Source organism: Tamandua tetradactyla, chromosome 23 (genome assembly GCF_023851605.1).
Source record: "Tamandua tetradactyla isolate mTamTet1 chromosome 23, mTamTet1.pri, whole genome shotgun sequence".
Classification (NCBI taxonomy): Eukaryota; Metazoa; Chordata; class Mammalia; order Pilosa; family Myrmecophagidae; genus Tamandua; species Tamandua tetradactyla.
Window position 1 is genome coordinate 12018819 of NC_135349.1, and position 22443 is coordinate 12041261.

Below are 22443 nucleotides of genomic sequence, written 5' to 3' on the forward strand. Positions count from 1 at the left end.
GACTTTTGCACATGCCCTGATTAAGAGCAAATCAATATTTATGTACTAGCAGCTAAGCCCAGAGGAGCTGCTGAGGGTCAGCCGGAGTCAGGGGAGGGTTGCCAGGGTTCACCGACCCCCAAACCCCCCCTAGACAAGCCAGATGCCCGGCCCGCACCCCTCTCCCCTCCCCCCAGGAGCATCCTCATGCCTCCAGCCAGGAGGCCTGCGTGGGCTGCCCTAGATTGGCGACACGATGATGTCAGCACAAAGCCATCAGCACCGTCCCGGCTGCTTTTATTTATCCAGGGCTCACGACCCGCCAGGCCCGGTGCCAGACGCTCCTCATGTATATGCCTCACGAGCAGCGCAGAGGTGGCAGAACTAGGGATGCCATCTCGCACATGAGTTGGGGGGTTCGCAGACCTTGATGGGGTGTTGCCAACCTGGAATGGCAGGGCGGGAACTTGAACACAGCTCTGCCGGATTCCAAAACCTGTGCATTTCCCTCCTCCTCCTCATGCCAGGGGGGCAGGCGGGTGCAGGCAGGGCAGCGGGGACGGGGTATGGGGGTGGGGGGCACCAGGCTGAGTGGACGTGGGCATTGGGCGGCCTTGGATGCAGAGCATGGTGGAGTCTGGCTAAGCTTTGCTTCCACCTCCCCAGCTCAGATGTCCCCTTTTCTTTAGCCACTTGTCATTCACCAGTGCGCATTTACGGGGTGTCTGCAGTGGACGTGGCACAGCTCTAGGTTCGGGACTGGGGCAGCGGTGAACAGAAGAAAATCCTGGAAGCTAGTGGGACCACCACCTCCTTTAGTTCCAGCCTCTGGGCTGACCTTTGGTTCCAGCCTCTGTCATCCCTCCTGCACCTTCTGACCAGGTGGAATGGATTGGGTGCCGGCCCTGCGGTGGGATCCTGCATTGTCCTAGAGCAGCAGAGGGGCTGGGCGCAGGGGCTCTTGGCCCGGCGTCTTGTTCCGTGGGAAAGGGGTCGGTGCCCACCTGGGCATGTGTCCTGGACTCAGAGGCTTTCGGATCAGTTCTAGAAGGACCTGGGAAGCCTGGCCACAGTGGAGAGCTTGTCTCCTTCCAACCCGCTTTGTTCAGAGAAGATCCTAACATCAAGCCCTTTTTGAGCCCCCTTTTTCCTCTGCTTCCTTTCTTACCAGACACCCACTGCCTCTGCCTCACCCATCCACTCCTCAGCCACCACCCACTTGTGTCCCTCCTTGGTTCCTTGGCAGGTACCTTTTCCCTAACCTCTGACCTCCTGCCCCCTTGACCCCTATGACCTGACCCTCCTCTACCTCCCCTGACTCCCTTTTCCTCATCACTCCTCCTCCTTGGTTTCTCTTTGATTTCTCCCACGCTGTTCTCTGTGTGCAGCTCATCCACTGAGGACCCCTGCTGCCCAACCCCCCACCCCCCGCAGCCTCTCAGATCTTGCCCCTCCGGCCCAGCACCCTTTAATCACCCACAGGTAGCAGAACCCCACCCACCAGATGGCCCCCGGGCATCCCAGACCAGCCACCCAGGCTCCACACCCCCCTTAGGCACTCCCCTCCAACCCCACCCTGCCTTCTCCACTGCCGCCTCCAGGCGCATATGTGACCATCTCTTGCCTGGACTTTTGCAGAAGCTTGGTAACTGCGGGTCTCCAGGCTCTGGTCTTACAGTTTGCCTGCTGTGAATCCCCGAAACTGTGACCACGTCTTGCCTGCCCCCTCAGAGCCCGTCAGCGGCTCATGTTGCCTGAAGGGGGAACTCCAAGGCCCTTCCTTCACTTCAAGATCTCTCAGCCTGTCCTGGCCTCTTCGCCCACCACTTCCTGCCCTGAATTGGATGCCGCGGCTCTGGGCCTGGGCTCCGCATCTCACCTGCCCACTCCAGCTGCCTCTGCCCTGCTCAGACCTGGCTGCACACGTGGGGGTCCAGGCGGTGATTTTGTGTCCCTGGCACTCCTTAAAACAGGGAGTCTTCTAAACAGGGGAGCAGGGTGGGCGGCCTGCTTGCAGGGGTGGTCCCGGACCCAGGCCAGAGCGACCTGCCCTGGCCCTGGCCCTCCCCTGGCCACCCGCTCCCGGGGACCTGCACTCGGCTCAGGTGTCACCTTCCCCAAGAAGCGTTCCCTGACCGCCCCACGTGCCGCCCTGGGCTTCTTGATGTTTATTTTCCATTGCGGTCTAATTCATTACAGAAAGTGCCTGGATCTTCAGTGTCTAGCATCGTGAGATTTTACCTGTGCCGCCCACCCCCTTGGAGCCGTCACCCACATCGGAATGCCTCACTCTGTGTTTGTCTTTGAATTTTATTGCAGTAAAATTATAGAAAATAATTTTTGCCGTTTTAATTATTTAAGTAAGTATTTTGTCATGACAACCTACAGAAAAAAAACACAGGCCTTGCCACGGTAGGCATTTCCAAGTGTACGATTTAGTAGCATTCATTGCATTTACAGTGCTGTATAGCCATCACCTCCAAACCCTTTTCCCAAAACTTTCTCATTCAAAACAGTTTTAACCGTTTTTTAAAAATACAGTTGAGCAGCATTAACTGCATTCAGTGTCACCATCTCCCTTTTCCGGATTTGTTGCCACCACAAACTCCGCTCGCCCTGCCTTTGGGGTCTCTCCCCTACCCTGTCCCCGCAGCAGTCCGTCTGTTACAGTGTCAGTGTCCCCTTCCCTGGCAGCCCGGGAATTCCTCCAGGCCGTGGGGCACACGCGGGTGAGTGTAGGTGTGTGCAAGTGCGTGCCTGTGAGTGGGCGCGCGTGATGGGGGGCTGGGGGGTCGGTGCCGGGGACGTGTGTGTCGTTCTGCCCGGCCGCGGACACCGCCAGCTGGGAGAGCGGCCAGTCCCGGGTCCCCAACTGAGGGCCGGGTCCCCCTCCGGCTGCTGCGCGGGGAGCAGCGGTCCCGCCTGGAGAGGCCCTGCGGGGGGCAGCTGGGGATTAGTCGCCAAGGCCACGCCGCCAGTTGCCATGGGCACGCGGGCCACATTGCCGCTTCTCATCCCAGTCACGCAGGCGGCCGCCTCGCCTGCCAACCCGCCAGAGCCGGGCCCTCAGAGCGGGGCGGGGACCCGGCCAGCAGAGCTGCTGACCCTACAGCGCCCGGCCTCCCCTGCTCCCGGGGAAGTGGGCTCAGAAGCAGCCTGGAGCCCTGCAGAACCTGATTTTGGAGTTCTGTTCATTGTCATTGGTACCCAAAGCTCTGGCCTGGGGGCCCCAACTCCGAGAAGGGATGGCCCAGCCCGGTGAGCCGTCCACCCCACCTGGACTGAGACGCATTCGTATACCGTGTATGCAATCCGAAGTACGCAATCAGTGACTCACGGTGTCGTCACTTAGTAGTGCTGGACCCGGCCTTCTGGAAGGCTGGACGACGGGGAGCCGGGCTTCCCCTGGCCGGGCCACAGCTCCTGCTGCTGCCCCCAGCTCTTCCGAGGAAGAGCCCTGGAAAGCACGTAAAGCCTGTGCTTTTCCCTGGGCTGCCCTTTGCCCGGGCCGAGGGGCCCATGGGGCAGGGAGGGCCGCTGTCCTGGAAAGTCCCTGCTTCCCTGTCCCGGGGGTGGGGCAGCCCAGAGAGCCTTCTTTGTTGTTTATTTTTATTTTTTTAAAGAACGACGTTTTTGTTATTTCTTTGCAAATTACGAAAGCAGTACCTACTTATCTGAGATAATTTACACAGTGCAGAAAAGTAGGGCAAAGAAAAAGTGATTTGTGCACCCCACCCCCCTGGGGTGAGGGGTCCGGGGTCCCTACCTCAGGCTTGTTCTCCTACAGGACTGTGGTCCCTTCCCCATGGGCACTTGGCTCCGAGTTGTTTCCCCCAGTTTGTGCGTGTGTTTTGCATTTATGAATATACAAAAGGTTTTGCTGAAACGTCCGGGTATATGAGCACTTGCATTTTGGATTGTTTTCTCAGGATAAATTTATAGAATTAGCAGTACTGGCTGCAGAGGCGTGGCCCGGTTAAACCCTCTGAAACACATCTCTGAACCGCTTTGTAGAGAGGGTCCGAGAAGGGCTGTAGCATGCAAAACCCTTGTTCCTGGGCTAGGTAGCCAAGAAAGAGCTTAGCCATAGATAGACGGCCTGGTTTGCAGAGAAATTCCCAGCAGATCCTCAGAACCTTTGTCCTGGGTGGGGACTAGGGGTTGGGGAGGGCCCGGGCCTCCAGGCAGCACTGTCCCTGCGTTAGTTGAAGCCGGGCAGGGCAAGGAAGGGAGCGCATTCCTCTTTTGGGTTGTCTAAACTGGGTGTCCTGATACCGTTTGTCTTCCAGAGACTTTTTTTAATTAAGAAAAAGGTGTTTATCTATGATGCATTTTTCCAACCCAAACACACCCAAATAACCAGCACCCAGGTTGGGAAACTGAACATGATGAGCCCCCCGAGAAGCTCCCCCGGTGCCCCCTTCCAGTTACTGTCACTCCCCACCCCCACCCCAGGATAACTACCAGCCTTGGCTTCTCTCGTCACAGTTGGGCCGGTCTGTGAACTTTACATAAATGACATCCTGCAGCGTGACCTTTTGTGCCTGGCTTCTTTCATCATTTCTGAGACTTTCAGCTGTGGTATTGCGTGGGGTTGTGGTTTGTTTGTCTGTCCGATGCCTTTTCCAATAGACGGGCGGCAGGGAGGCTGTGGTCGAAGCCTGGGCACATCACCGAAATTAGGATACTGTCTGCATTACTGCCGGTTTCCAAAGAAATGAAATATGTTTCCCTGAAGGGCCTGATGTAGTGAGTAGGAAAGAATTTATTTTTATTTTAACGGCAGATATTATTGAGATACATTCATATACCATATATTCCATCCAAACTATACCATCAGCAGCTCGCAGTCTCATCAGTTAGTTGTGCAGCCATCATCACACTTAATTTCAGAGCATTTTCATTGCTCTAAAAAGACAAATAATAGACATAAAAAAAGAAAACCCAAAACACCCCGTATCCCTTATCTCCCCCTATTATTGACCCCTAGTATTGGTGTGGCACGCTTGTTACTATTGATGAGAGAATATTAATATCTTCCTGTCTCCTATGGCCCCTGGCTTGCAGTAGGTAATTTCTCCCATATACCACCTGTGCTGGTTTGAAAGGATGTATGTCCCCTAGAAAAGCCATATTTTAATCAAAATCCCATTTCATAAAGGTAGAATAATCCCTGTTCAATACTGTATACTTGAAACTGTAATTAGATCATCTCCCCAGAGATGTGATTTAATCAAGAGTGATTGTTAAGCTGGATTAGATGACATGTTTCCACCCATTTGGGTGGGTCTTGAGAAGTTTCTGGAGTCCTATAAAAGAGGAAACATTTTGGAGAATGAGAGTGATTCAGAGAGAGCCAGAGAAGAACGGAATAGCCATGAGAGCCCATAAGCCAGCGACCTTTGGAGATGAAGAAGGTAAATGCCTCCTGGGGAGCGTCATGAAACAGGAAGTGAGGAGAGAAAGCTAGCGGATGATGCCAGGTTCACCATGTGCCCTTCCAGCTGAGAGAGAAGCCCTGACTGTGTTCGCCCTGTGCCTTCTCACTTGAGAGAGAAACCCTGAACTTCATCAGCCTTCTTGAACCAAGGTATCTTTCCCTGGATGCCTTTGATTGGACATTTCTATAGACTTGTTGTAATTGGGACGTTATCTCGGCCTTAGAACTGTAAACTTGCACCTTATAAAATCCCCCTTTTTAAAAGCCATTCCGTTTCTGGTATAGTGCCTTCTGGCAGCTAGCAAGCTAGAACACCACCCTATTATTAACTCTTTGTGCAACTATTGTGCATTTGTACGGTTCATGCAACTGTACAAAAATTTATGTTTATGACATACTTGTCTCAAAACAACCGCTTTCAGCCAAATTCACCTGCAATACAGCATTACTTGTAATCCCAGTGATACACTACCCTTTCCTCTATCCATTTCTAAACACTAAAGTTCAGCCTTGTTAAAAATTCTGTACATTTTAGGTAACCATTCCCCCCTTCTCTAGCTTCTATCTCTAGATACCCTACATTCATGTTTTATGACTATGAGTTTGCCTACTCTCATTTGTTCATATTAGTGAAATTATACAGTATCTGTCCTTTTGTGTCTAACTTATCTCACTCCACATTATAGAGTAGGACAGAATTTGTAACTTAGCATAGCAACTGAGTACATGGAAGAGTACAGCTCTGGGTGCCCAGAGACCTGGGGTCTAACCTGTGCCCTCTGGACCTTAGTTTCTCCAGGTGGAAATGGCGGTGGTTGGATGAGGGGTCCATCGGGCTCTAGACTTCACAGCACTCAAGTGTATACTTAGAAGTGCAAACAGTTTGCTTCCTACAGTGCTTTACATTTGCCTTTCCAATCCTGTTTGCCAGTTTGGCCAAAGTGAGCTGCCCTTGACCTTTCTCACGTCATCCCACGGCCCAGTTACATGATGGAAGGATCCTTAAAAATCAATACTTGATGACCCTCGGTGACAAGGAACTCAGTGCTTACAAAGCAGCATGCTCTCCCAGTTGGCGCCGTCCTCCCAGTTGGAAAGCGTTCCCTTGTGTGAACCAAAGCCTGCGTTCCTAGAACTTCTACCCGTGAATGAGCTTGGACTCAGTGTGGTACTTCAGGGGCGAGAGTCACGAAATTGAGGATTCGGGAGATGATGTGCATAACTGGGTCTAGGGCAGTGGTAGCAGCTGTTCTTTTTGTTATTATTGCTATTTTATTGTTGACTTTGCCATAACGTAGGAGCTCACACTTGGAATGGACTTAAACAATCACCTCTTTCATGCTACTTTAGTTTCCATAAAACAAATACCATACAATGGGTTGACTTAAACAAGGGGACTTTATTGGCTCATGGCTGGCTAGAAGAAGTCCAAAATCGAGGTATCAGCAAGGCGATGCTTTCTCCCTGAAGAAGGGTGTTCCTTGGCTGGCTGCCGGTGATCCTCAGTCCTTGGCTTTTCTGTCACGTGGTGATGCATGTAGGAGCGTCTCCTGTCCTGTTGACTTCCGGCTGCTCTCCACTCCCCATGGCTCCTCTTGCCGTGTCCATTATCCTTTGCTTATAAGGACTTGGGGCGTATCAGATAAGCTCCACCCTCATTTGGTTTATATTAGCGAAGAATATCTTCAGAGAGGTCCGCCCCTGCAGGACCAGGGTTGGGGCCTGAACATACCTTTTGTGGGAGACGTGACTCAGTCCCCAGCACACACCTTATCCAAGGCTTGAGTCCCTCTTCCAGCATCTCACAAGACTGCACCCAGCCTTGGATGCGTGCCGGGGGCAGAGGCTTAGAGAAGCTTGGATTTGATACTTGGGCCAGTGTTCCTCAGTGGGGAGGATGGATGGACAGTGGGATCTGTCAGGTCGGTCTTGGAGACTGAGGCCTTTAAGAGTAGATTCCAGGGCAGCTCGCGTTACTGCTTCCCTCAGCGCTGCGGTAGGTGAGATTTGTCCCTTTAGAAGATGAAGGAAGTGAAGTCCAGGAGGATTAAAGAACTTGCCGTTTAGATGAGCCTCTTGGAAAGCAAGTGTTGTTGTTGTTTTTTTTAAATTATTTTTTATTTTTTAATATTATTATGGTACATACACATGACATAAATGTTCCCTATTTTAGCCACTTTCAAGTGTACAGTTCAGTGTTGTTAATTCGTTTGCATTGTCATGCCACCATCACCATCCTCCCTTACCAGACTTTTCCATCACCCCGAGTGGAAACTCTGTCCTCTTAGGCATTCACGCCCCTTACTTGTCCTCTTCCCCTGCCCCTGGTCACCAGAAACTGATTCTCTGTCTCTATGAATTCACATATTCTAGTTATTTTGTATCAGAGATCATATAATATTTGTCCTTTTGCACCGGGCTCATTTTGTTTCCCTCATTCCTGAATGATGCCTGAAAGTTTATTGGATTGATTGGCTTTTATTTTTTTTTTTTGAGGGGTGCATGGTCCGGTAATCGAGCCTGGGTCTCCTGCATGAAAGGTGGGCATTCTACCACTGAACTACCCGTGCGCCCTGAATCAACTGGCTTTTATTTATTTGTTTCCCACCTTATTTCTGATGTGGTTTGAAAGGCTTATGAAGAGGTTAAAACATGATAAGATGGTACGAAGACTTAAGTGTAAAACAAGGGTTGGGGCCTTATGTGGAGCCAGAATTGGATCCAAATTTGAAAATTGGTGCCGTGGACTTGGTTTCTGTAGGAATGTGTTCAGCTGCAGGGACCTTGATGAACAGAAGCTTAAGGAGTGAGGATTTATGTGGCTCGTGGGACAAGAAGCCAGGAGGCAGGCAGCCCAGCCCCGGGGCAGCTGCTCGGGGACGTTGGAGGGACTGCAGCTTTCTGTTCTCTGGGCATTGAATTTGGTCATCCGACTTTTTTATTTTTTACATGGGCAGGCACCGGGAATCAAACCCAGGTCCTTGGGCATGGCAGGCAAGCACTCTTACCTGCTGAGCCACCGTGGCCCGCCTCCTACTTTTTTTTTTTAAACATTTTTGTGTGTGTGTGAAATACAGCATAATCAGAAAAGTGATTGATTTCAAAGTACATTTTAACAGGTGGTTATAGAACAAACTTCAAAGTATGGTTGGGTTACAGTTCCACCATTTGCAGGTATTTCCTTCTGGCTGCTCTATACACTGGGGACTAAAACGAAATGTCGGTATAATGCTTCAGTGGTCATACTCATTTGTTAAATCCTGTCTTCTCTGTTACAGCTCCTCCCTCTCATTTGAGCCTTTTCCCAATCTTTAGGGTTATTTGGGCAATGACCATTCTAACTTCTTCATGTTGAAAAGGGGCGTTGACATTGTGGGGCAGGGGAATACAACGGGTTGATGTTTTTGAAGAGATTGGTACCTCTGGGTTTCAGGGCCTATCTGGAATAAGGACAATCTGGAGATTTTAGGTTTCTGAAAAATATACTTACTGAGTGAAACTTTATAAAGTCTTAGATAGAGCCCTGGGTATTCTTTAGGGTTTTCAGAAATACTGCTGGTTGGGGCTTGGCATACTGTGGCAATTCACAAAATCTAGTTAAAGTTTGCATGAGAGCAACCTCCAGAATAGCTTCTTGACTCTGTTTGAAATCTCTCAGCCACTGAAACTTTACTTGGTTTCATTTCTCTCTTCCCCCTTTTTGGTCAAGAAGACTATCTCAATCCCATAATACTGGGTCCTGGCTCATCCCTGGGAGTCCTGTCCCACATTGCCAGGGAGATGTACACCCCCGGGAATCATGTCCCACGTTGCCGGGGAGATGTACACCCCCGGGAGTCATGTCCCACGTTGCCGGGGAGATGTACACCCCCGGGAGTCATGTCCCACGTTGCCGGGGAGATGTACACCCCCGGGAGTCATGTCCCACGTTGCCGGGGAGATGTACACCCCCGGGAGTCATGTCCCATGTTGCCAGGGAGACGTACACCCCCAGGAGTCAAGGCCCTACAAACTGTTATTTGTAGAGTTGGGTCTAGAGAGAGGGTGGCCCCATCTGAGTTGATCATCCTACTTTAAAAGTGGCCTGCCAGGCAGGAGAAGGGAGAAGGGATTGGGCAGCTGGCACCCCTGCACTACAAAGCTCTCCCTTCTCATTTGGGGAGGAAGGTCCTCAGAAATTTCTGCCCCACGTCACTGGCCACAGCAGGTCACGTGGTATCTTAGTTCCTCGGGGCCACCACCCACACCCAGGGCAGGGGGGCGGGGGTGCATTGAACAACAGAAATATGTTGTCTCATGTTTCTGGAGGCCACAGATGTCCAAAACTCAGGTGTGGGCAGGGCTGCGCTGCCTCTGAATTCTGGGGAGGACACCGTCCCCTGCCACTTTTAGCGCCAGGTGTTTGCCGGGCATCCTTGGTGTTTCCTTGGCTTGTAGAAGCAGCTGCGGTCTCTGCTTCCCCCGTCATCCCATGGCCTTCTGCCCTTCTCTGTGCGGATTTCCCCTTCTCACACGGACACCAATCTTAGTGGATTAGGGCCCACTCGAATCCAGCACGTCTTCAAAGACCCCATTGCCAAATAAGGTCACGTTCTGGGGTTAGGATTTCAATGGTCTTTTGTCGGAGCACAATTCAACCCAAAACACATGGCCGTCCCCAGCTGCTGGGGTGCCTGGGATTGGGGCACTTTGTTTTCCAGCCCCAGTGGTAGAGGATGGCGGGCCGAAGAGGGTTGAGTGAGGGCGGAGTGACTCAGCCTCCAGCTCCCAGCTCGGAATCCCAGGATGGCGATGCTGGCTTTCTAGCCGCTAGTGTAAAAAGGCTGTTGTGGTCTATTCTTTTTTTTTTACATGGGCAGGCATCGGGAATCGAACCCGGGTCCTCTGGCATGGCAGGCAAGCGTCCTTGCCTGCTGAGCCACCGTGGCCTGCCCTCATGGTCTATTCTTAAATGCATTGCTGGAGACAAAAGCAAGTGGGTGATTTGGGAATAGAGGTGGAAGACTGCACCCCTGGTAAAGGCTGAGTTAAGAGAAACATCCACCAAAGATGGCTTCACCAGTGGACGCTGAATATCCAGCCCACGGTCTGGAGGGAGAAGGGTGGCATCTTGGAGGCCAGGGGCCTCCTGCGGGTCCGCTCTGCGGTCTCACCTGGCGGCTTGGCCTCCTGGTCAGGTACCTCCGTGGTCCGGGATGATCTCCGTGTTTGAGGGCATCACGCACTGCAGAAGGAAGGCGTCCTGGCTTCAGGCCCGTTCTGAGAGCAAGGAAAACTCTTCAAGAAGCCTCTTGCATCCCACTGGTCACAAGTGGGTTACGTGTTCCTCTTTACCCCTTTCCCAGGTCAGAGGCCTTAGAGCATCACCCAGGTTCGCACCCCAGGTTCACCTCCAGCCGCTCCAAGCACCTGCCTGTGGCTGCAGCGGGGGAGCATCAGTAGCAGGGAAGGAGCAAGAGGATTTAGACAGAGACAGGACGTCTTGGCAGGAATTCATACTGCCTTCCTTTGGCCCGCAGCTCCGTGTAAGGCCCCTCCAGCTGCCCAGCCCGGGGCCTGGGCCAGGCAAGGCCTGCATGGTTCTTGGGGTGTGACTCAGCTCCTCCTGCTACCGTGGGGGTGGGGCAGGAACTCGGGGCTCCAGGCACCTCTTTACGTGTTCCTCTTTGGGAACTCTGGGACAGGAGATGGAATATATCATAGAGGTGAAAGTGGGAAGAGGGCACCCTCCTCCCTCCAGAAGAGGGGCCCTTGCTTTTTGTTTGTTCTCTCAAGCTTCTTTTTCAAGAAACAAGCATATGGGGCGGATGGTGCAGGGGCGGTGTTTGGGTGGTGTGTGCACTTGCCTTTGTACTGTGCGTGGTTGTGTATTTTTCGCCAGCTCTAATGCCCCAGCTGGAATGTAGGCTAGCGAGACTCAATCAGAGGAGCTTCCCCAGAATCTGGAAAAATCCGGGCCCTTCCAGTAGTGCTTCTGGGGTTCCCAGGGCAGCAGGGATTGGAGAACTTCCCAGCAACCCCAGACCTGAGCTTTGCAGAAATCCGAGTTGGGGACCTTGTGTCGAAGGGGGTGAGGCTGTGGACCGGAACTTGTGAGGTGGGGTGCGACTGGGAAGGGTCCTGGACTCCTGGCATCCCTCCTTACCTCTTCCATTCTGGCTCCTGGCCCTTCTAGGCTTGTCACTGCATCTCTGCAGTCTTCAAGGCAGCTGCTTCAAATCTCTCCGTCCTTCATCTTCTGTCTTGCCTGTGTCACATCTCCCTCCACGTCACTCTTACAAGGACATGTGTGATTGCATTTAGGGTCCACCCAGCTAATCCAGCATAATCTTCCCATCACAATCTCCTAAATTTACTCACATCCGCAAAAATGCTGTTTCCCTATAAGGTAACATTTCCAGGTTCTGGGGATTAGGATGTGAATATCTTTGGGGGCTATTTTTTTACCTACCATGGGTTCCTAAGAGCAAATTCTTGTAGGCAGAGTCTCCCTTAATTTATGCCACACAGGAAGAGGGGGACAAAGAGGATCCAAGCAGGCCCACCCCTTCTCGGCCCAGCTCTGTCCTGCATGGGGTGGGGGGGACTTAGGCCCAAGCATGCAGACCCTCCAGCCCGTATATCCAAGCTCTGTCCACCCTCCCAAACGGCTGCCCCTTGGCCATGCTCGCCAGGTCTGGGGTTGCGCCTGCATTTGCATGGTCCACCCTCGGTGGTGTATCAGTTATCCATGACCACGAAACAAAGAGCCCCAAACTTGAAAACAGCAATCACGTCTTCCTTCCGTCTCTCACGGTCTAGGGATTGATAGGGCTTAGCCAGGTGACCTTGCCCAGGGTCTGTCCCGCAACTGCCATCAGCGGTGTCATCAGAGAGGCGTCCTCACTCACATCTCCTGCCTGAGCTGGAGTAACCACTGGGGCTCCCTGGGCATGTCTCTCTGCACTTGGTCCCTCCAGCACCATGGCTTCAGGGTGGGCAGACTTCTTACATGGCAGCCCAGGGCTCCGAAAGCAAGTGTCCCAGAGAGAAGGGGGGCTGGGAGAAGCCGGTCGCTCTTTCTTTTTCTTTGTTTCTTTATTTTTTTATCATCACAATTGACTTTTTTTTCTTTTTTTGTGAAAATAACATATATACAAAAAAAGCAATAAATTTCAAAGCCTATCTCAACAGTTAGTTGCAGAGCAGGTTTCAGAGTTTGGTATGCATTACAATTCCACAATTTTAGGTTTTCACTACTAGCTGCGCCCAGACACAGGGGATTAAAAGAAATTTTAATATAGTGATTCAGCAGTCATACTCATTTTTTTAACCCTACCTTCTCTGTATAACTCCATCATAGCCATCTTTCTCCTACTCTTTAGGGGTATTTGGGCTATGGCCATTCTAACTTTTTCATGTTGAAAGGGGCTGTCAGTAATAGGGGACTGGAACTAGCTGATGTTCCAGAGAGGCTGGCCCCTCTGCATTTCAGGACTTCTCTGGTATAGGGACCCTTCTGGAGGTTGTAGGTTTCTGGAAAGTTACGCTAGTATATGGAACCTTTGTAGAATATTCTGTAATGCCCTAGGTGTCCTTTAGGATTGGCAGGAATGCTTTTGGTTGGGGTTTGGCAAGTTGTGATAGATAGCAGTATCTAACTGAAGCTTGCATAAGAGTGACCTCCAGAGTAGCCTCTCGACTATTTGAACTCTCTCAGCCACTGATATCTTATTAGTTACACTTCTTTTCCCCCTTTTGGTCAGGATGGCATTGTTGATCCCACAGTGCCAGTGCAGGACTCATCCCTGGGCATCATCTCCCATGCTGCCAGGGAGACTTTCACCCCTGATGTCATGTCCCACGTAGTGGGGAGAGTAATGATTTCACTTGCAGAGTTCAGCTTAGAGAGAGGGCACATCTGAGCAGCAAAAGAGGTCCTCTGGAGGTGACTCTTAGGCATGCCTATAGGTAGGCTAAGTTTCTCTGCTACAAACATAGCTTCACAAGAGCAAGCCTCAAGATCAAGGGCTTGGCCTGTTGATTTGGGTGTCCCTCATGTTTGGCACAGTATCCAGGGTTTTCCCAGTAGTAAAGTTTAATAGTTCCATATGTTTTCTCCCATGCCTCAAGGGACTTTGCCAATGCCTGTCACCTTTTATAACCCAGCATCTGTAATTATGCCACATTACTTCCGGCATGTTCTTCCAGCATGTTAGATGTGAGTCGTTAAGGCCAGTCCATATTCAAGACGAGGGGATTAGATCTTGCCTGGTGATGGGAGAAGTGTCAGAGAATTTGCAGTCAGGTTTAAAATCATCTGAGGAAGGGCAGACCTGGGCCACCTAAAGGGGATTCATTTGTCCTGGGAGTTCCAGGGTTCTGAGTAACCAGAGAGTGATCTGGAGTGGTGGGAGTGCACGCTCCGGGTAGGTGTGTCTCCTGGGTTTGCAGGCTCCTAGCCCCCCGGGGGAGGGCCAGAGCAGGGCCCTGGGAGCCCAGGTGCAGGCTCAGGGGCTAAGGAGGGGGGTGCAGAGGGTCTCCCACCAAACAGACCCCAGATGTGTGTTGAATGCAACCCCAACAACCAGTTCCAGCTCCCCTCACAGCCTCACCCCAGACCCCTCGACCTAGACACCTGGGCTCTGGCTGTTCCTCCTCCCTCATGGTGCTGGCTCCTGCCCCTGTGCCTTTGCTCGTGCCATCCATCCCCTTGCACCAGAGTGTCCCCACCTCCCACCCTGCCTTCTTTGCATCTCCCCGAATTCTTCCTGACCTGTTTAAGTAGCCCCTCCCCTTGGAGGCCTTTCAAGGCCAAGTTCTGTGTATCAGGCTGGGGCTCTGCAGGCCTGGGGGATGCACAGATGAAAGAAATCAAGCCTGTTCTCCAGGAGCTGGTGTTCTTATGGCAGAGAGCGAGGTGCAGGGAGGAGGGGAGAAGGAGCTATGGGAGGTGGTCGGAGGGCCACAGACCAGCCTGGAGGGTCAAGACGGAAGGCTCCAACAAAAGGGGTGCAGGTATTTCTGACAAAAGGAGCAACAGGTGCAGAGAGCCAGAGGGCAAGGCATGTCCAGGCACCTGCAGGCTGGGGTAGGAGGGCCGGAGCAGGCAGGTGTGTGTGTGTGTGTGTGTGTGTGTGAGAGAGAGAGATATGAATGCACAGGTCAGCGGGCCATGCAGCAGCAATTCCCAACAGAAACAGTGAGCCCCTTGAGGACACAGCCTCTGTCCTGTTCCTTTCTCTGTCCCAAGGCTGAATTGCCCACCTGCTGGCCTTGGGCTGGACATCTTCTCTAGGAGTGTTCTCACTGCAGGCAGATTGTGGACTGGAATTTGTCCCAGGAGGAGTTGTATTAGCATGTATGTCTGTAGTTGGGTATGTGGTTGCTAACACTCACATTTACATTTCTGGATCAGAGACATGCTTGCCAAGCACACCCTCTGTCTCTTTTAACCCTTATGCCCTTTTCCCAGCCCAGGAAACATTTGCCGAGCATCTCCTCTCACCTTAGAGTTGACACTCTAGAGCGGACAATCTGTGTAGAACCAAACTCTTGTCATTACTTGTGGAGTTATCATGTGTCATGCTTCTTCCTGTTGCCTCTGTCCACAGAATAACAATATCTTCCTTTTACTCTTGCACCCAGAGAACTCCTATTCACCCTTCAAAACCCTTTGCAACAGTCATCTCCTTGGAGAAGCTTTGTGTGACAGCCCCCTACCCCTCCAAAATTAAATAAAGTGTTTAAATAAAGGGGGGTGGGAAATGGCCACTTTCTCCTGTGTCAAGCTCTGTGCCTGTGCAGGTGTCTCTGCTAGTATTCATTTCACCATCTTGTACATCTTTGTTGCTACATCTGCCTTCTGAGTGCTCAGAGAGGAGATGGGGCCTGTCCAAGTCGTTTTTGTGCCTGCTTAGCCCGGACTTGGCACAGAGCAAGCTTCCAGTAGATGTTCTGTAAACGAGTCGGGAGCTGAAGGAAGGCCAGGGATAGCACCCCAGGCAGCCTTCCTGGCCAGAGCCTCCTCAGCAGGTAGCCAGGCCAGCAGCTTCTGCTGAGCTGCTGCCACCCGGCTCCCCACCTCACTGCCTCAGGACTGTGGCCCAACTGTTGGCCAGATGGCAGTGGATAGATGGCAGTGGATAGATTACTCTATCCCCAGAGTATTCTAGCTTGGTGGTTGATAAGTACAGGGAGTGAATATAAGCCTCGGGGTGCAACAAGGGTGTAAAATGAATGAATGAACAAATGATGGAGCCACTGGTGGGAAGTGAAGCAGGCGGGAGGTGTGCATGGAAGGACGGCTTGGGGTGGGGCAGCCCGGCTTGCAGGTGGACCCCCTCCCTCGCCACCAAGGACCACGGACAAGGTGCTTGTCTGCTGCGTGACCCTGCCAATGTGAAATGGCGCTAAAATAACCACCTTGTGGTGTTTTTTGGAGAAATTGATGGAGCGATGGGTGTGTGGCATGCAGGGGAGCGGGCGACGTTTGCTTCTTGGTTCAGCCCCAAGCTGGTGGGTCACAGGTGGCCCCTATGACCTGTTGGTGCCAGGCCACTAGGTTTTCCACTAGCCTGGTGCTATTCTTTTTTTTTTTTTCTTTTTTTTACACCAATGACATATTCCAAGTTTATTCTTGAATGCCGGTGCTATTCTTGGTGAGTGTGGGTACACACGTGGGTGTGCATGTGTATGTGTGATTGTGGGCATTCAGGAGTGTATCACACTCTCCCTTTCATGCCTTTCCCCATTACTTCCATCACTCACACACACTTCCTCTCCCAGGCATTACCTTCCAGCGCATTTGCACACTCAGGATCACTCACTTTATGCACGTGCTTTTTTGACGCTCTAGGGAGATTGGAGGGGAGGGGTCTGGGTTCCAGTAGGACCACTGGCCAGGGACGCCAGTGTGGCCCGTTGTGGCCCTAGGCTTTGGGGACAGGTCCTCTCCTGGGGCAGGGTGTGGGTGATGTGGGGCCAGCAGTGGGTCGGGGGCCGGCAGGGGACACAGACACAGGCAGAGAGGCGGTGTGCTGGTGGGTCCCCGCTGGCCCCCCACTGCCTGCCTCCAGGCTGGACCCCTGGGTGTGCTGAGCAGGGCTGAGCCAGTGGGAGGCACTATTCCAGGGGAAAGTGGGGTTGGAAGCTGTGTCGTGCAGTGAGGGGAACCGGGATTTACTCCGGCTTGGGTCCCAGCTTCTTTACATCCTGAATTCCTCCCCTGTAAAGTGAGGGGAGTTGTGAGGTTTAAAACTGTTGGGAGCCTGCCCTGTCCCGGCTTTTAGGAAATGGCCCTGCTGCTCCTTGCCTCCTGCCCTCCAGGGGGCTGGGCTTGGGCTCTCCTGTGCCCAGGCCAGAGAGGGTAGGGGCTGAGCCCCCAGGCAAGGGATGCCTGTGACTGATTGTCAGGCTAGGTCCTTGTTCTCGTCACCTGCCGCTTCAGCTTGGGTCCCCTTTGGGTGTCTCTGAACCCATAGCGTGGCGGAACTGGAGCTCTGGGCTGCTACCACCTCTGCTTGCCTCCAAGCCTGAGGAGTGGCCAGCTCTGGGCGTCCAATTAGCCACCCAGCTGGCCAGTCCCAGCAGCTGGTGCCTCCCATTAACCCCATCGTGTCCCATGGGGGAGCAGAGAGAACGGACTGTGGGTCAGATGTCCTGGCTCTCGTCCTGGCCTTGTCACTCCTTTGAACAGCAGTGTCCCTGCCTCTGGGCCTTGCTTTCCTCCCCCATAAAATGGGCATAGTCCGCTCTGTCCTGCTTGCTCCCAGGGCAGAGGTCACAGCTGTCAGAATGTAGCAGCTGTGGGGAAGGGAAAGGAAGGCCAGGCTCACGGGCCCTGCCTTTGGCCAAGGGCAGGTTCCAGCTGGCAGTGGGAACCTTGGATGAAGGGAGCATTTAGGACAGGGAGTGGGCAAAGGGGGGTTTTAAACTGACTGAGCCAGCAGTCTTGTCTCCAGCCCTGGTTTTCTGGCCTACTTACCCACCCCCCACCTCCTGCCCCTTCGGCCCCATTGCCTTCTCCTGCCAGGCTGTGCTTCACTGCGGGAGTGTCAGGTCCCAGCCAGTGGCAGCACTCATCTCTCCAGACGTGCAGGCCGTGGGCAGCCGGAAGGCAGGGTCAGGTGCAAGGAGCCCCCATGGCCTCCCAGCTGCTCTGACATCTGACGCAGGGTGTTTGGGTATTGGAAACTCCAGCTGAAGCTCCGCGTGCCCCTCCCCATTTCATTGGCCCCAGGGTCCCCTGAGGGTGGGTTTCCGAGAGGGCCAGGCCCCTCTGGATGCCCCCCCACCCTTGCAGTCAGGGTGGCCTCGACGGCAGGACCCGATGCTCAGTCAGTCACTCTTTGGCGTAGGGTCCCCGAGAGCTGGAGGCGGCAAGGCTGGCGGCATTTGGGCAGGAAAAACTGAGCTTCTCGGAAAGTGGAATTGGGATGTCAGTGCTGGAAACGTCCCCAGGGATTGTCTGGATCCTGCCCAGCCCTGGCTGCTGGTCAGAACTTCAAATACAGATTCCCAGGCCCCACCCTGCAGAAGCTGTAAGGCCGCAGATCTGCCATGGGGCCCGGGAATCTGGGTGTGCGATGGGCAGGTGCTGGCAAGGGCCGCTCCACCTGCCTGCCTTGTTTCCCAGGTGGGAAGAGGGCAGTTTGGAGGCTGGGCTTTATAGTCAGGCTCCTGCTGACCTAGGACTCGAACCCAGGACCCTTCCTTCCCTTCCCTGCCTCAGCTCTGCCCTTTGGGGCTTCATGAAACAAGGCTGGCTCCTGTGGCCAAGGCCTGGCCTTCAGAGACACATGACAGAGACTCGCCCTCCATGCCTTGTAGCCTCGCTGGGTAAAGGGTCTGAGATCGGCATTTGAACTCCTGTCCTGTCAGGCCCCGTGTTGGGACTGAGTCACGGGGTGACCGGCTATCCCGGTTTGCCTGGGAAGGAGGGGTTTCTCGGAACATAGAACTTTCAGTGCTAGGCCCAAGAAAGTTCCGGGTAAACCCCAGCTGCTGTCTGCCTGCGGTGAATTCCACCAGCTGGTCCTTTCTGTTCTCCTGAGCCACCAGTATGTGGACAGACAGATGGACAGACCTCATCCCCACACCGCCCGGACTGGTGGTCTTGGGCAAGTCCCGTGCTGGTGTCCGGTGTGGCGCGACGCTGCTTGCGAGGCTCCTCGGGAGCAGGGAGGTGATACCGGCCCGCCAGCCTCGTCCCAGCAGCTCCCGCTCAGAGGCTCCAGGTGGGACCCGAGATTCTGCATTTCCAGCAAGTATCCAGGGGTGCCACTTGCTGCTGCGGTTTTAGGGACCTCACTCTGAGCAGCACCTGTCCAGGTCACCTGTCTGCCTGAGCAGCCTCCCTAACCAGGGCTTTCAGGAGCATTAAGGTACGATCGCCTGCTCGATTTTCTGCCCCTTTGGTTCCCTATGTTGTTCCTCCTTGTTGATCCTGTTTTGGCCAGGTTTCCAGTCTCCTCTCCAATGCTCCTTAGTTTTTGTCTATTTTTTTTGAGAGTCAGGCTAGTGAAAGTTCTCAGACCCCCTGCCGAGAGCTTGTGACCCTCGTGGCTCTACCCAGCTGGACCGACTCTAGCACGTCTTAGCTCCCTGCGTACCTGCACAGCATCCCTGATAAGCGAGCCCGAGTTCCAGGAGAGGGGGCGGCCGTCAGCATGGGCCTCCTGGAGCTGCTGCTTTAGTTGGGGAAATGTGGCAAGGAGCACGCAAACAACTACCGTCAGTTGACAACAGATTCTATGAAGAAGATAAAGGAAGGAAATGGGTGGCGAGTGTGAGGGGCAGAGGGCTGCACAGTGGCCGAGGAGGAAGGACACTTCCTTGGAAGTGTCAGAGAGGACTAGAAGGACAGAGAGGAGGGTGGTGCAGCTGGGAGCCCATTGCAGAGGGGAGACAGGGCAAGAGAAGACAGACCCACAGACCCAGATCACAGGGGCATACAGCCAGAGGGAAGCGTTGGTTTTCTTTCTACCTAGTGTGGGAATCCCTCAGCAAGTTTTAGTAGGAGAGCGATGTGAGAGTCTTGTTTAATCTGAGCTGTCTGGCTGCTGTTTGGAGTGGGGACTGTGGGGGGGAGGGGGGACGGGAAGAGGAGGGCATTGCCATGGTGAGGGTGAATGGCAAGAGGGCTGGTGACATAGAAGGGAAGTGGCCCTGGGAGTGGCGAGCGGTGGATCCATGGACACATTTTGGAACTCAGCTAACAGGACCCTGGCAGGGGATATGTGAAAAGGGGTTCAGGATAGTCCCCTGGTTTTTCGCCTGAGCCCCAGAGCTCAGAAACTCAGGGCCAGTGACATCTGAGTTGCTTATTAGACATTGCAGATGAGAATTGGGGAGGGGACAGTTAGAAGAGGTAGCATCTCAGGGATGCTACCCTGAGATGGTTAGAGATAGAAATCAGAGTCGCCTGCCTGGAGGTGGTGTTTAAAGCCAGGAACTGGGTGGCATTGCCTGGAGCCAGAGAGGGAGTGGGGCATAGAGGAGAAGAGGCCTTGGACCAAGCCTGGGCACGGAGTGGGCAATTCCAAGAGGGGGCCTGGAAGCAGCATAGGAGGCCAGGGAGAAGCAGCCCCGAGGAAGGACAGGCACTGGGCGCAGGGTGGCCTGGAAGCAGGAGGGAGGGCTTGAGGTGGGCAGAAGGCTCTGGCCGTCGCATGCCTTGCCTACCCGCGAACTCGAGGGCTAGCTGCCCATCGCCATCATCCTGATGCCCTCTCCTGGGTGCCCTCGGGTGGCCTCGCCCTCGGCGCTCAGTTTGCTGGCCCGGAGCCTCTTCTAACCACCCCTCTTCCTGGGCGTCTCTCTCCTGTTGAGTCTCAGACACCTGCTCCTTGGGCAGTCGCCTGTCATATTTCGTGTTCTCTGCTCTGTGTTGTTTTTTTGTTATTTTATTGGGGGATCCCCCTGCCATCACCTTCGTTGTCAGGTTAGAGCTAACCCCACTCTTTTATAGCTGGGAGAACTCGGGGTTTAAGTGATTCATCCAGCAGAGGCCCGGTGAACTTAGGTGGCTGAGGTGACAAAGGCCATGCGGGGGAATTGGCTTCAACGCCAAGCGTTTACCGGGTCTGGATTTAGAGGCCAGGATCCCCAGGTGAAGGCTCTGGTGGTGCTTCCTCCTGGGCTTGGTGGGGCTGGCGTGCCATAGCTCTCAGGGCTCCTTGACTTGCAGCTGGGGCTCTGTCACACGGCCACATCCTGGTCTCCCGTGGCTTTCTCTGGCTTTGGCTTCTCTTCCTAAGGCCTCCAGGAACACTGATGAGACCCTTCATGCTTCTGTGGGCCACACCCAGTAGGACCTTTGAAGGTCCTGGTCACCAGCGAGTCCAGCCCCTGACTCACCCGAACGTGTTCGGTGCGTGTTTACACATGGGTTCATGCCCACAGGGCCAGATTAAGATTTGAACATGTGTTGTGGGGGATGCGATTCCGTCCCCAAGACAGACCTGGGCCTGCATCTTCGCCCCTCTTCCCCACCTGCAGCAGTTCCGGCCACTTGGGCCTTCCACCCCACCCCACCCCCGGCTCAGGGGCCCCGGGCATTTGGGGGGAGTGGCTGTCTGCCTCCCTGCACCCGTCCCTGCACCCCCACCTAGCCTTCTTGGGCCCCAGATCAGAGCAGAAGGCCTTGGAAGCCCAGATGGCCAGGGAAAGGAGCAGGGCTGGGCTCAGCAGCCCTGCCCCCGGACTCCCCACCCCTTCCTAAATGGATTAGGGCCTCCCCCAGGACGAGCCGGCAGCCATCTGTGGCGACCAGGAGGCCAGGGCTGGGGTCTGCCTGGTGCCTTCCTGCTCTGCTCTGATTTGATTTGGGCCTCAACAGCTGGGATGTGCCTGCCCCGAGGCCTTTCCAGCCACGGCTCAAGGGCCAGGCGGGGGTCAGGGGAGGTGCAGCGGAGGTCTCCCAGCGAGCACACCTGGCCACCGGTGCGTGACCTCCCAGCCGGGTCCCTTACAGAGTCTGGTTGGAGGACAGGCCCTTGGTTGGGCTTTGCCGGCCGTGACTACCAGCTGCCTCTTGGTCCCTCTGTCTTTCCCGTCCACGGCCTGTCTTATATCCTCAGCATCCCTTTAATACTCTGGATTTCCCACTTTTATGAAATTGTAACCGAATAGGAAGAAATATGGATTAGGAATGTCTAGAAGTGAGCCCAAGACACATTTGAGGCCAGATGCTGACTGGCCGGTGGTTAAAATCCATATTTAGTCACAGCCGAAGAGCAGATTTTGGCCATAACTGAGGCCAGAGCCCAGCTCTGGTGCATCCCTAACTCCTTTGAACACGTCCATAACTGAAGTCAAACAGTCCTTACCCTTTGTTGGAGATTGAATCATGTCCCCACAAAAGACAGGGTCAAGTCTTAATCCCTGTCCCCGTGGGTGTGAACCATTTGTAAATAGGACCTTTGAAGATGTTATTAGTTGAGGTGTGGCCCAGCCGAATGGGGGGGGGGGGGCGCTTAATCCGTGTGACTGGAGGCCTCATAAGGAGGGAGTGTGGCCACGGCAGCCAGGGGAAGCCGGAGCCGGAGGCAGAGAGGAGAGAGTCCACCATGGCACGGGCACACGCCAGCACCAGCACAGCAGGGACTCCCGGAGAAAGCGTGGCCTTGCTGATCCCTTGATTTCGGACCTCTGGCCTCCAAACTGTGAGCCCCCAAATTCTCGTTAACCCGTTACTTGCTGTCATTTGTCATAGCAGCACTGGCACTCTAAGACACCCTTGGCTGTACATGGCAGACGGATATTTTCTGTTGTGTCGCTGATTTCCTGGCCCACTAAAAAGATCACAGTCCGCACTTCGGGCCACACTGCCTTGGCCTGTGATGCATGTTGGGTACTGAGCTGACCTGGCCCCTGCCCTCGCAGGGCTTTATGGTCTTGAGGGGTGGTGGGCAGTGGCTATAGGAGAGAATACCCCAGGCTGGGCACCCTTCGAGGCGATCTGCCTGCCTGCCTGGTGCCCCTTGTCCCCCAGTTTATGCATAAACTCCCCTGATGCCTGCAGCCCTGCTCGCTGCCAGGTG

General features: G+C 53.9%; 1 protein-coding gene across 5 annotated transcripts in view; it reads left to right on the forward strand.

Annotated features, from left to right (window-relative positions):
• The window catches only part of GTF2IRD1 (GTF2I repeat domain containing 1), a 115957-nt gene that overhangs the window by 16240 nt on the left and 77274 nt on the right, over window positions 1–22443 (forward strand). For 4 of the 5 annotated variants that reach the window (XM_077140978.1, XM_077140982.1, XM_077140981.1 and 1 more), the window contains exon 1: window positions 21896–22065. The exons of the other annotated variant lie outside the window; for it this stretch is intronic. The gene's annotated coding sequence lies outside the window, so the exon portion shown is untranslated. Of the gene's footprint in view, window positions 1–21895; window positions 22066–22443 lie in introns of those variants that run through there. 5 annotated transcript variants of the gene reach the window in all.